We start from the raw sequence: 12,491 nt of genomic DNA, 5'->3' as shown, positions 1-12,491 counted from the left end.
GAATGACTACTTCCAAATTATTGAGGTATTACATTCCAAATTGCCTTAATATACACTGAATTATATTTATGACCAAGTTTCACACAGTTTTTAAACTTTCAGAATTGAGTCTAAAAATAAGGCAGGAGATACTCTCCATCCTCCCTCTCCCTTATACTCAGGTATTGACTCATCAGGCTGTTCAGTGCAGTTCTCCCTCACAGGAGTCTTTCTAAAAGTTGTGTTTTACTCAGCAGATTTGTAGTTTATACATTGACAGGCTGCCCAAAGAGGTTGTGCAGTCTCCTTCTCTGGAGAGATTCCAAATTTATCTGGACATTTCAATCCTGGGCAAGCTGCTCTGTGTGACCCTGCTTTAACAGGGGAATTGGACTGGATGATCTCCAGAGGTCCCTTCCAACCCTCACCATGCTGAGACTGTGATTCCAAGTTGCCTGGTATTTCCATCACTTCCAAAATTAATTCACAAGCTGGAACACATGAAGTTCCACCTAAACATCAGGAAAACCTTTTTTCACTTTGGGGGTGACCAAGTTTGTCACCAAGTTCCACAGAACAGCTTGGTACCTGAACACACTGCTAGCAGAACTTTAACCTAGAAGCTCAGAGCTTTCAGAATAACACTGCAGTCTGGGATATACAGCAGTGCCCTGTTACCTCTTCATCCTTCCTGGCTGATGTAGCACTGGGTATCACAAAACAAGATGCCACTCCATCCCATGGTGAGGCACTTTGCACTGCTCCAGGAGCACTGCTGCTGCTCAGAGTTTTACAATTCTGATGCAAAATGAGAAACAAGAAGAGAATTGATACAGAAACAGCACTAAATGTTTCATCCTATCAGCAATTATCCGTGTTCCTTGAGTATCTTCTGCTGGATAACTTTTTTAATTTCAATTACTGAAGAGGACCTGCAGGGAGGCTGGGGAGGGACTGTTTAGATGGGCTTGTAGCAATAGGATGAGAGGCAATGGTTTGAAAGTGGAGCAGGGGAGATTTAGATTGGATGTTAGGAGGAAATTCTTTACTGGAACAGGTTGCCCAGAGGTATGGTTGAGGCTCTGTCCCTGCAGACATTCAATATCAGACTTGATGTGTCCGTGGGCAGCCTGAGATAGCTGAAGGTGCTTACTGCAGGGAGGGTTGCATAAAATAATCTTTGAGGGTCCCTTCCAACCAAATGCAATCTGTAAATCTCAGTGAGAAGATAACATGAGATGCTCCTCTGCAACAGTTAGACATTTCCCTTGCTTTACTTCAGCCTAACAATGCCACCCCGATTAATATTTCCCATATCCAAACCAGCCCTAGCCTTCCAAAGAAAAAAGTCCTTGACCAAAATATCAGAGGATATTAAACTGAGAAGTGATCCTACTGATGCAAATCATTAAATCTATTTGCATTTGCTTACTGAACCCTAACACAGAAATTAAACTACATAGTGTGGGAAAAAGAGCTGGTTTTGCATGGTTAAAAGGAGACATCTTGGAAGATCCAAGCTCTATGTCATTAATTTTCCTTCTCCCCCTCATTAACAAGTAAAATGTTTTCACTGCTTGAAAAGTTTTAATAAATAGGAAAAAGCAGGGCAGCTGACATAAGTTTTTAATGTAATATACAAGAGCTTTTAATATTTTTACATATATTAATGCAAAAGCTAAAAATAAATGTTAAAAGGTTACATTTGTGAAGAAAGAAAAATGGCATTTACAGTTACAGGAGAAGGTTTGAGAAGTTAACTCTTTCTTTTCCAGTATGGACTTTTGAAGACCATTTGCCACTGAAATGAAATTCAGTATAATTGCAAAGGTGAATCACTGTAGAGGGGACATGTGGGTTAAGGACACATATTGCTTCATCTCTGCCTTTCTGCTATGCTTTGTCCTACCAAGCCTCAAATTCTTTTTATACAGAGTTATTTTAACAATAGCTATAATTACCACAAGACTCTCTGAGTCCTACTGCAAATGCATGAGACAAAGTAGAAACGGGAAGTGATGGTAGACAAGTTCACCATGAGCCAGCAATGTGCCCTTGTGGACATGAAGGCCAATGGTCTCCCAGGGTGCATTAAGAGTGTGACCAGCAGGTCAAGGAAAGTTCTCCTACCCCTCTACTCAGGCTGTTCAGCCTGGAGAAGAGCAACCTCAGAGGGGATCTGATCAATGCTCAATAAAGGGTGGAGGGCAAGAGGATGGGGACAGGACAAAGGGCAACAGGCACAAACTGAAACCCAAGAGGTTCCACCTGAAGATGAGGAGAAAGTTCTTTGCTGTGAGGGTGCTGGAGCTCTGGAGCAGGCTGCCCAGAGAGGTAGTGGAGTCTCCTCCTCTGGACAGATTCTTAATCCTCCTGGACATTACAATCCTGGACAAGATGCCGTGGGTAACCCTTCTTTAGCAGGGGGTCGGACTGGATGATCTCCAGAGGACCCTTCCAACCCCCATCATGCTGGGATTCTGTGATAGTAGCCAAGGATGGCCAGCTATTTCAGCTGTCACCTCCAGCTAGAGCTGAGCAAAGTCACTCAACACCACATAAACCTAAACAATCCTGATAGAATCATAGAATCATTTTGCTTGGAAGAGACCTTTAAGATCATCAAAAGTCCAACCACCAACCTACTCAAATCAACTACTTCTCCAACATCGTACATCCTTTTTGTCGCAGATTTTTGCACAGCCAAGGCACTTCAGGTAGATATCTGAGCCACTTCTGAGCAAAACTCTGTTTGGAATTCAATTCTCACTTAAGCAGGGCTGCAAGGATTCCCATTATTCAGATGGATGTCATTCCTTACACCCCACTGTTGATTTGGCTTTAAGCTCTTCTCAGCATTATCTACATACCTAGGTGTCTTTTGGAGGACCAGAGTTACAATAGTTAGGAACACCCCCTAATTCAGATACATAATAAAAACATTATCCATGTTATTATGTTGCCCATTTTCTCATCTTTAGAGCAAGGATTTGCAATGGAAAAATGCTCCATTGCATTAATCTAGCTCTGGCACAAGAAGTGGAAACGTTCCATTCATGGCCTGAATTAGAGAATTATTGGGCTGCATCAAAAGCAGTGTGACCAGCAGGATAAGGGAGGTGATTCTTCCCTTCTATTCTGCTCTGGTGACACTCTACCCCACATACAGTTCTGTGGCCCCCAACACAAGGACATGGCTGCTGGAGCGGGCCCAGAGCAGGTCACAAAGATCATCAGAGGGCTGGAACACCTCCCCTGTGGGGATGGGATGAGAGCTGGTGCTGTTCAGCCTGGAGGAAGAAAGGCTCCAGAGAGATCTTAGAGTAGCCTTCCAGTAACTGAATGAGGGTACAAGAAAGCTAAGGAGGGCCATTTTACAAGGGCTTGTAGTGATAGGAGAAGGGGCAATGGCTTTGAGCTGGAAGAGGGGAGGTTGCAACTGGAGATTAGAAAGAAATTCATTCCAGTGAGGGTGGTGAGACACTGGAACAGGTTCCCTAGGGACTTTATAGATGCCCCCACCCTGAAGGTGTTCAAGGGCAGGTTGGATGAGGCCTTGAGCAACCTCTTCTGGTGGAAGGTGTCCCTGCCCATAGCAGGGGGGTGGAACTACATGATCTTCCAAAGCATTCTATGATTCTGTAAGATACACTAGGCATGGTATCCGTGGCACTGCATACTTCAGTGGGTCAGGAAAAGAAAAAAAATCTTTCTTGAGAAATTTCTTGGAGGGATGATGCTGCATAGACAAATTCTCACACTCCTCTGATGAAATTATTTTTTCAGCACTATTGAAGCTCTACATCTTCTGCCTGAGAAATAAACCCATCATATTTGTGGTATTTTCAAGTGGGTGTCTGCACAAGTTATATTATCTAATATGGTGTGTTGTTATTTTTGCCAGTTTAAAATATCACCACTGTAAAAACCTGATCACTGCCTTCTTACAACACTTCTTGCTGTAGAAGGCACAGCCAACAGCTGAGGTTTACAAACACACACCAGTGGAGCACCGAAGCTTTTTTGTTCTGCACACTGAGGTGGAGCTCTTTGTGCTTTGACTTGGCATGGTCTATGTAAGCAATAAAGGGTTTAAAACATCAGATAGGTAGCATGAATAGATATCTTTTTTGTTTACATAGAGCCCTTAAAGGCTTCTCTGACTGGATTTCTGGACAAAAAGACAATTGAAGATTTCATAGTATCACAGAATGAAGGGATTTGGAAGGGCCCTTTGGAGATCATCCAGTTCAATCCCCCTCCTAAAGCAGGGTCACCCACAGCAGCTTGCCCAGGATCACAATGGCCAGGTGGGGCTGGAATGTCTCCAGAGAAGGAGACTCCAAAACCTCTCTGGGCAGCCTGATCAAGGGCTCCAGCACTTTCACAATAAAGTTTCTCCTCATCTTCAGATGGAACCTGCTGGGTTCCAGTTTGTCCTGTTGCTGGACACCACTGAGAAGAATCTGGTGCCATCCTCTTGCTATGCACCCTTTAGCTCTCATTGAGAAGATCTCCTCTCAGGCTGCTCTTCCTCAGGCTAAACAGCCCTAGTTCTCAGCCCTTCCTCTTCACAGAGATGATCCAGGCCCCTCAGCATCTTTGTAGCCTCCACTGGACCCTCTTGAACTGGGAAACCCAGAGCTGGACCTAGTACTGCAGATGGGGCTTGACTAGGGCAGAGTAGAGAGGGAGAAGAACCTCCCTTGACCTGCTGGTTGCCAAACCCACTCCTCTTTGAATCTTGCAGCAGTGCCTTTGACAGCTGAGCAGAAGCGCCGCAGCGCTGTCAGGAGAAATAGCAGATCTAAAGCACAGGATTGATTACAGTGGAGTGGCTCGAGATTCACTTCAGCTAAAGTGAGAGAGGAATCTGGGTTTTGCCAGCCGTGTGAAATAAAATCCACTGTCCACATCCAACAGGAAAATGTCTCCTACAAACCACCACTAAAACCAGGGAATTACAGATTTGAGCTGTACAATGTGTAAGGCTTTGACAGGGTCTCCACTTCCTGGATGCTTTTAGAGTTATAAGTTTCTTGAAACACTATTTCCAATCAAAAGTTTTCATACCATGATGCAGCATAAACAATCTGTAGCATCCTCCACAAGGAACTTGTCAAAAAATACCCTAGCCCAGTTTATTTTTTAATAAAAGGAAAACTATGCTATATAATAACTCTTCCTGCCACATCCATTGAATCTACTGAAATAAAGATTGATGCCTGGATATTTGGAGACACTTCCACCAGAGAAGGTAATATTTCTTTCTCCCTCCCCCCTCCTTTTTTTTCTGTTTTTCTCCTGTTTAAATAGACACCACTTTCTGTTATTTTGCAGTAATTTGAAGTAACAAGAATCCTCTTTCTATTGTCCAGGCAACTGCATGTTTTGTTTGCAGAGATAAGTGGCAGAAAACTCTGCAAGATTTGCAAGAGCTTAGTGCCACAAGTTGAAAGAAGCTCAGAAACTAAAGGCTTGGAAAAAGAAATGTATAGATTCATTCACAGATTCACAGCATGGGTTGGGTTGGAAAGGACCTGGATCTTTAAGTTCCAACCCCTGTGCCATGGGCAGAAGCACCTTCCCCTAGACCAGGCTGCTCAAGGCCTCATCCAACCTGGCTGTGAATGTATGTGGAAGACTGAAATTCTTTAGGTGACTCTTCCACACAGGACACCCAAACCATGATTTCACTTTAATCACAGATATAAAAATCATAGAATCACAGAATTGTTGTGGTTGGAACAGACCTCTAAGGCCATCAAGTCCAACCACCAACCCAACACCACCACAGCTAGTACCTGAAAGGAGATACAGGAGAGCTGAGGAGGGACTTTTTACAACTATTTGTAACACTAGGGGCAATGAATTCAAACTAGAGCAGGGTAGATTTAGATTGGACATTAGGAAGAAATTCTTTACAAGTGAGGGTGGTGAGATACTGGAACAAGCTGCCCAGAGAGGTTGTGGACACCTCATCCCCAGAAGTGCTTAAGACCAGACTGGACAAAGCTTTGAGCAATCTGGTCTAGTGGAAGGTTTCCATGCCCATGGCAGGTCCCTTCCAACTCAATCCATTCTATGATTTTATTATTCTAAGTAATCCAAGCTCTTTACCCAGCCACTACCTATGGGCTTAACACTCTCAGACTGACATCAAGTGCAAGCTGGATCTCAACCTAATCTGTTTCTATTAACGCCTACAAAAGATCCATCTTATGAAGCATTTTCCAGTCACTGTAAACAGTAATTAAATACATTAAAGTGTAAAAAAGGAAATGGCTATGCAAAGCATACTTTGATCACTGATGAGTACCATCAGCTTTGGCGATTACAGTATTGAGAAGAGTAAGTGCTGCGCTTTAGCTGGCAAGACAGTGATGCATCTGGACTTGTTAAAACCCTGACTGACAGTGGACACCTTCCCCCATAGTTTCAGATATATCACCTCAGAAAGGACAAACTCTGCTAAGACAAAAAAAATCAATCAAAAATAAATACAATTTTCTAAATATTAGGGAGATGTTGAATTTTGCCCATACTATTACTCAGCAGGCACAAACTGGCATTCAGGAGGTTCCATCTCAACATGACCAAAAACTCCTTTCCTGTGACGGTCCTGGAGCTGTGGAGCAGGCTGCCCAGAGAAGTTATGGAGTTTGGAGAGATTCCAAACTGACCTGGCCATTGTGATCCTGGGCAAGCTGCTGTGGGTGACCCTGCTCTAGCAGGGGGTTGTACTGGATGATCTCCAGAGGTCCCTTCCAACTCCTACCATGCTGGGATTATGGGATTTACTGTGTGGTTACAAGGTTTTATCCTCTACCTGCTGCTGGTTGACAGCTAGTTGAAGATGAGCCAGTGTGTGCCCAGGTGGCCAAGAAGGTCAACAGCATCTTGGCTTGGATCAGCAATAGTGTGGCCAGCAGGAACAGGGCAGGGATCATACCCTTGTGCTGGTATGGCTACACCTTAAGTACTGGTTTCAGTTTTTAGGGCTTCACTCCAAGAAAGACATTGAGGTGCTAGAGCAGGTCCAGAGAAAGGTAATAAAGCTGATGAAATGTCTAGAGCACAAGTGTCTTGTAAGGTACAGCTGAGGGATCCAGAGAAAAGGAAGCTGAGGGGAGACCTCATTGCTCTCTACCACTCCCTGAGAGGAGGTTGGTGTGAAGTAGGGGTCTGTCTCTTCTCCCAGCTAACAAGCAACAGGATGAAAGGAAACAGACTCAAGTTGCCTCAGGGGAAGTTTAAACTGGGTATTTGGACAAATTTTGTCTCCAAAAGGATTGTCAAGCCTTGGAACAGGCTGCCCAGTGGAGTCATCATCATCCCTGAAAGTGTTCAAAAAGTGTGTAGATGTGATGCTGAGGGCCATGGCTTAGTGGTAGACTTGGCAATGATAGGTTAATTGTTGGATTTGATTTTGGAGGTCTTTTCCAACCTTAATGATTCTGATTTTAATTAGAAAAATCTCTCCTGTTCCACCAAAATTTGAAGGAAGGACTGAATGGGGAGGAGTGATACCTCCTTCAAGCTACATTGCCAATAACCCTTTCATTCAAGCAAGTTGCTTCAGATGTTGACAATAAACCAGAAATCTATTCAAAGCAGCTAAGCAGAGCAGTCACAAACCTACCTACTTCAGTCAGTTTTTAGCATGCCCTAGAGCTCCACTAAGTTTCTTAGCCTTGGCTGCTGCTTATTGGAGAAACAGGAGGAGTGGCACTCTCCCAAATGCCTCCCACTTGTAGTATCAAAGTGAGATATCACTCCCAGTAAATTTTACAGTATGAGGAATGAAACAGTTAGCAAAGTTGACATTTAAACCATCATCACTGGCTGTGATTAAATACCTCAGAGATGAGCAGGGTGGTTCACACCTCTCCAAGTTATTGTTCTAGGCTTCTACCAGACTCCCTGCACTCACTGCCTTCTCACTTGAGATTATTCTTTTGAATCTGTAATAGCTGGAAACCTGTTTAAACAGATTCTGGAGAGTTTCTGATAATGTTAAACCAGCAGAGAGAGATTGACTGAAACCCTGGTGAACTCCTTGAACTGCAGATTCACCCTTTAAAGGTTTAGGCAGATTAATAATACAAGAATGGCCAAACTGGCTCTTTTTCCCTCCTCCTCTGATCTCACTTTCTAAGATGCAGGGAAATGAAACACTAGAAAGGAAATTGAAAAGAAACCTGCAAGAAATACAGAGGGCAGATGGGATCATGCTGCTTCCAAAAGAATTCCTCTTCTCAAAAGAGCATAAAGGGAAGTCTGGGGTGTTACTAGAACACCAGGGAAATGCACATTTTGATCGTTCAAAAAGCAAGTCAACCAGCCCAACCTCACTTCTCTCACACACATGAAATGGCATTAACTCCTCTGCAGTCTCTCAAATTCAAGTTTGCATCCGTATCAACCAACACTCAGATTCCCACATCTATGGAGGAAGAGGAGATCATCTGTACACCTGAAGCTTGAGGAGGGTACATTTAAACTGGGTATTAGAAATTCTTCACAGTAAGAGCAGTGAGACACTGGAACATGCTGCCCAGGGAGGTCATGGATGTCCCCTCCCTGAAGGTGTTCAAGGCCAGATCAGATGAGGCCTTAAGCAACCTGGTCTATTGAAAGGCATTCCTGACCGTGGCAGGGGTGAGTTGGAACTTCATGATCTTGAAGGTCCCTTTCAACCTAAACCATTCTATGAATCCATGACAGTGCAAACTTGATGGAGAGACCAATGAGTCAATCCACAATTAGGTGATAAAACAGAAATAGGTGGTTTCAAGTTGCTGCTTTCAGTCAGCCAATTGTTAGCACTACACTTAGCCTGCCAAATGCTTGGAAACAATTATAGCTGGTGTTCAAATTAAAGCTTTTACAGTCATGTTCAGATGAAATACCTCAGTTATATATATGAAATTTTATTTTATGCACATGTCCACACATATTCCAAAAGCTTGACTAACCCTCCCCTCCTCTCCCAATCACCACACTGATGTGTCTTGACTTTTAAACTCTGCCAGCATCACAAGGTGCAGACAAGCCTCAGGTTATTACAATTACTTTCATCTCATTAATAGATCAATTTCTTCCAGGCACACTAAAAACTGGATTTTTACTTTGTTGCTTCTCCTTTTTAGTCACATTATAGCCTGTGTTCTTAAGTTTTAAGGATAGCCATCACAGAGTAAGCTGTAATCTCAGGTGATTAATTGCACAGCATTTTACAAGCTGTAAAAGAGCGAGATCTCCACAAGACCATTAACCAGATTCCCTTACAACTAGCAGCTCTGTCTGATGATTGCAAGTTTTATGTATTTATATATTTCAAAGGTTTACTTATTTTTGTTGTTAAAACTCCCACTTAAGAAAAAGAAATCCATATTGATTGTTACATGCAATTCTACATGAGAGGTCCCAAGCACTGTGGAGCAGAATACCAATATTTATTACTACTCTTGAGCTCATTATGGTTCTGTCTGACAGGGGTCCATTAAAATCAATTTTTATGTGTCTTATGGTTTGTTGTTTTTTTGTGTTTGGGTTTTTTTTTCCCCCTACCCAGTGTTCTTCCCATAATGTTTATTAGCCAGTTAGGTGAAACTCTGGGCACTGTTTTGGTTTTATTTTACTCTGTCAAAAATAATGAGGCTGGATTTAACAACTATTCACTAGCGATGAGTAGAAGAGATTAAATGTTATCCTTCAGCACAAACATTTACAGATGGCTTTAAAATTCTTTAGACCTTTAGCATCAGCAAAGACAAAATCAAGTCCCACCTTCCACCTCTTTTTCAGGCTTAAAATGCTTTAAGGTGAGGTTATTCTCACCTTTAAGTTCTTAATTGTGAGCATGTTCTGATTGCCATTAACTTCTGGAACACTCTTCAGTAATATTCATGAAGTTCAGTAAGGACTGAGCAGAGTCCTGCATCTGGGGAGGAATAACCCAAGGCACCAGTACAGACTAGGGGTTGTCCTGCTGGAAAGCAGCTCCATGGAGAAATACCCTGAAGTCCTCATGGACAGTAAGTTATCCATGCGACAGCAATGTGCCCTTGTGGCCAAGAGGGCAAATGCCATCTTGGGGTGCATCAAGAGAAACCTGTGTCCAGCAGGTCTAGGGGAAGTTCTCTTCCTCTACTCTGTCCTTGTGAAACCACATCTGGAGTCCTGTACACAGTTTTGGGCTGCCCAATTCAAGAGAGAGAGGGATCTGCCGAAGAGAGTCCAACAGAGAGCTATGAGGATGATTAAGGGACTTGAACATCTCTCCTATGAAAAAAAGACTGACACCTGGGGCTGTTTAGTCTTGTGAAGACTAATAGAGGATCTTATTTATGTTCTTATATATCTGAGGGGTGGGAGTTAAGAAAAAGGTGCCAGGACTGGTGTCCTGTGATAAGGAACAACAGGGACAAGCTGGAACACAGCAAGTTCCACCTCAACATAACAAGAAACTTTTCTGCTGTGAGGGTGGTGGAGCCTTGGAGCAGGCCACCCAGGGAGGCTGTGGAGTGTCCTCCTCCGGATACTTTCAAGGCACACCTGGATGTGTTCCTGTGTCACCTGCCCTAGGTGATCCTGCACTGGTAGTGTGGTTGGACTACATGATCTCTAGAGGTCCCTTCCAACCCCAAACATTCAATGAGTCCACCTCCAGCATCACAATTTTTGCACACAGATTTGGACATCACCAAGTGAAGTGTTACCAAGATGCCATTACAGCCTCAACAACTCTGTGAGGCCAAGAAATTAAGTTCACCACTGAGAAAATATGAAGACCAAAATCAGATGAAACTTGAAGAACCAGGAAAAAGGTCTAAACTGCTTGATGTCTGTCTGAAGAAGATGATCTTGAGATCTTTCTTCAACCAGCCAACTTGGTGATGCTACACAAATCAACAGCAACTACCCCTAAGGGATTGTCCTTACAGATGGGACAGATCTTGCCTTGCAAACCTGCCTCAAGGAGAGGGGTGACCCATAGTTTGTGAGAAGCAGCATGCAGAAGTAAATAACAAAATAGCCAGGAGCTTCTGGGGATATGAGAGTAATTGGATGGAAAAAACATCTGTGTGCTTGAAAGACAGATTTCTCCACCTTGCCTCCCCACCACCACTTGCTCTGAAGGTATTTACTGTCCCTAAACATTCTGTTCAAAAAGAAAAGGTAAACCATGAAGTGAAACATTTGAAACCACAATATCAAAAGTCAAACACAGGTCTTTTCATCGTACTTCTCTCCAGCAGAGCTACACAAACACCCCCAGTATAACCATACCTCTACATCTAACTTCTTTGTCTCTAATTAAGAGCTTCTTTCAACAAATTGCCATTTCACTTTGAGCTTGTATCATTTAACATCCAGAACTCCACAACTGTTGTGTCTTCAGCTTTTATCTTCATGCAATTCACTTTATGTCAAGAATTACACAGAAGAACACACAATCTCTTGAAGCTGTCACCTTTAAAAGCCCACAGATCTTTTTCCTACCATTCCTCCACCCACTCATTGACATTTCTTCTTCTCAAGGGTGAGGAGTCCTCGTTCTGTGATTTGTTTAGTGGTTCCTCAGGCAGATGCTGCTTTACAGCAAAGACAAGATTCAGCCTTATCCTAAATACCTCTTTATTCCCATTCCTCATCAGCCAAAATCCAATACTAGAATCAGCAGATGAAGAAACTCAAGTGCTTATCTCCATATCACTAGAGCTGGCAAAACTGTCAAATCCAGAGGGTTAAGGGGGTTTTGTATGAAACAAAACCATATTTCAAACAGAACACACATTATGCTTTGCATTCCCAATTTTACACACACTAAAATTACAAGGATAATAGGAAAACAGAAAAGGAGAAGTGCCACAAATCAATGGAGAATTTCAGAAGCAAAGATTAGGAAAGAAAAGGAAGCCAAACCTGTCTGAGACTTGTCAGAGAAAGTTCTGCTGTAAGACTGTGGCAAAGGCTGCAATTTTATCACTAAAACCAGCTGAAGAAATCAGCCTTAAATAAGCAGCATCAGGAAATTTCATTTTGGCAGAAGAATTTGGCTAAGAAATGTGACAATTTTGACAGAATTCAGTGCTCCTTCTGCAAAGGTCACTGAGAATTTTGTCATAAATAAGGAAAAGATCAAAAATCCGAACAAGACTGATGCTCTTCAGCAGATTAAACTGCACTTGTATTCAGCAGTAAGATGTACTCACACCTTCTCAATCAATTCTGTACCACCTACATTCCACAATTCCTCATCTGTTTTGGATTCCAAAAGATAGTAGAGCTATGGAAAGCCAACCAAATCTCTCACAAGAGGTACACAGTGATTAAAACCATTACTCAAGCTTAGTTCTAGCTTTTGGAACACATATAACTAGATACGGATATGCAAGAAGCTTTTGCTCCTTAGACATATTCATGTGTGCTTCCAAAATTAGGGGTCAGGATTAACTTTGAGAGCCTACATTAAAAACACTTTAATTTTAGAATATTTATTTGCT

Source organism: Dryobates pubescens, chromosome 30 (assembly GCF_014839835.1).
Source record: "Dryobates pubescens isolate bDryPub1 chromosome 30, bDryPub1.pri, whole genome shotgun sequence".
Lineage (NCBI taxonomy): Eukaryota > Metazoa > Chordata > Aves > Piciformes > Picidae > Dryobates > Dryobates pubescens.
Note: the sequence above shows the minus strand (reverse complement) of the source record.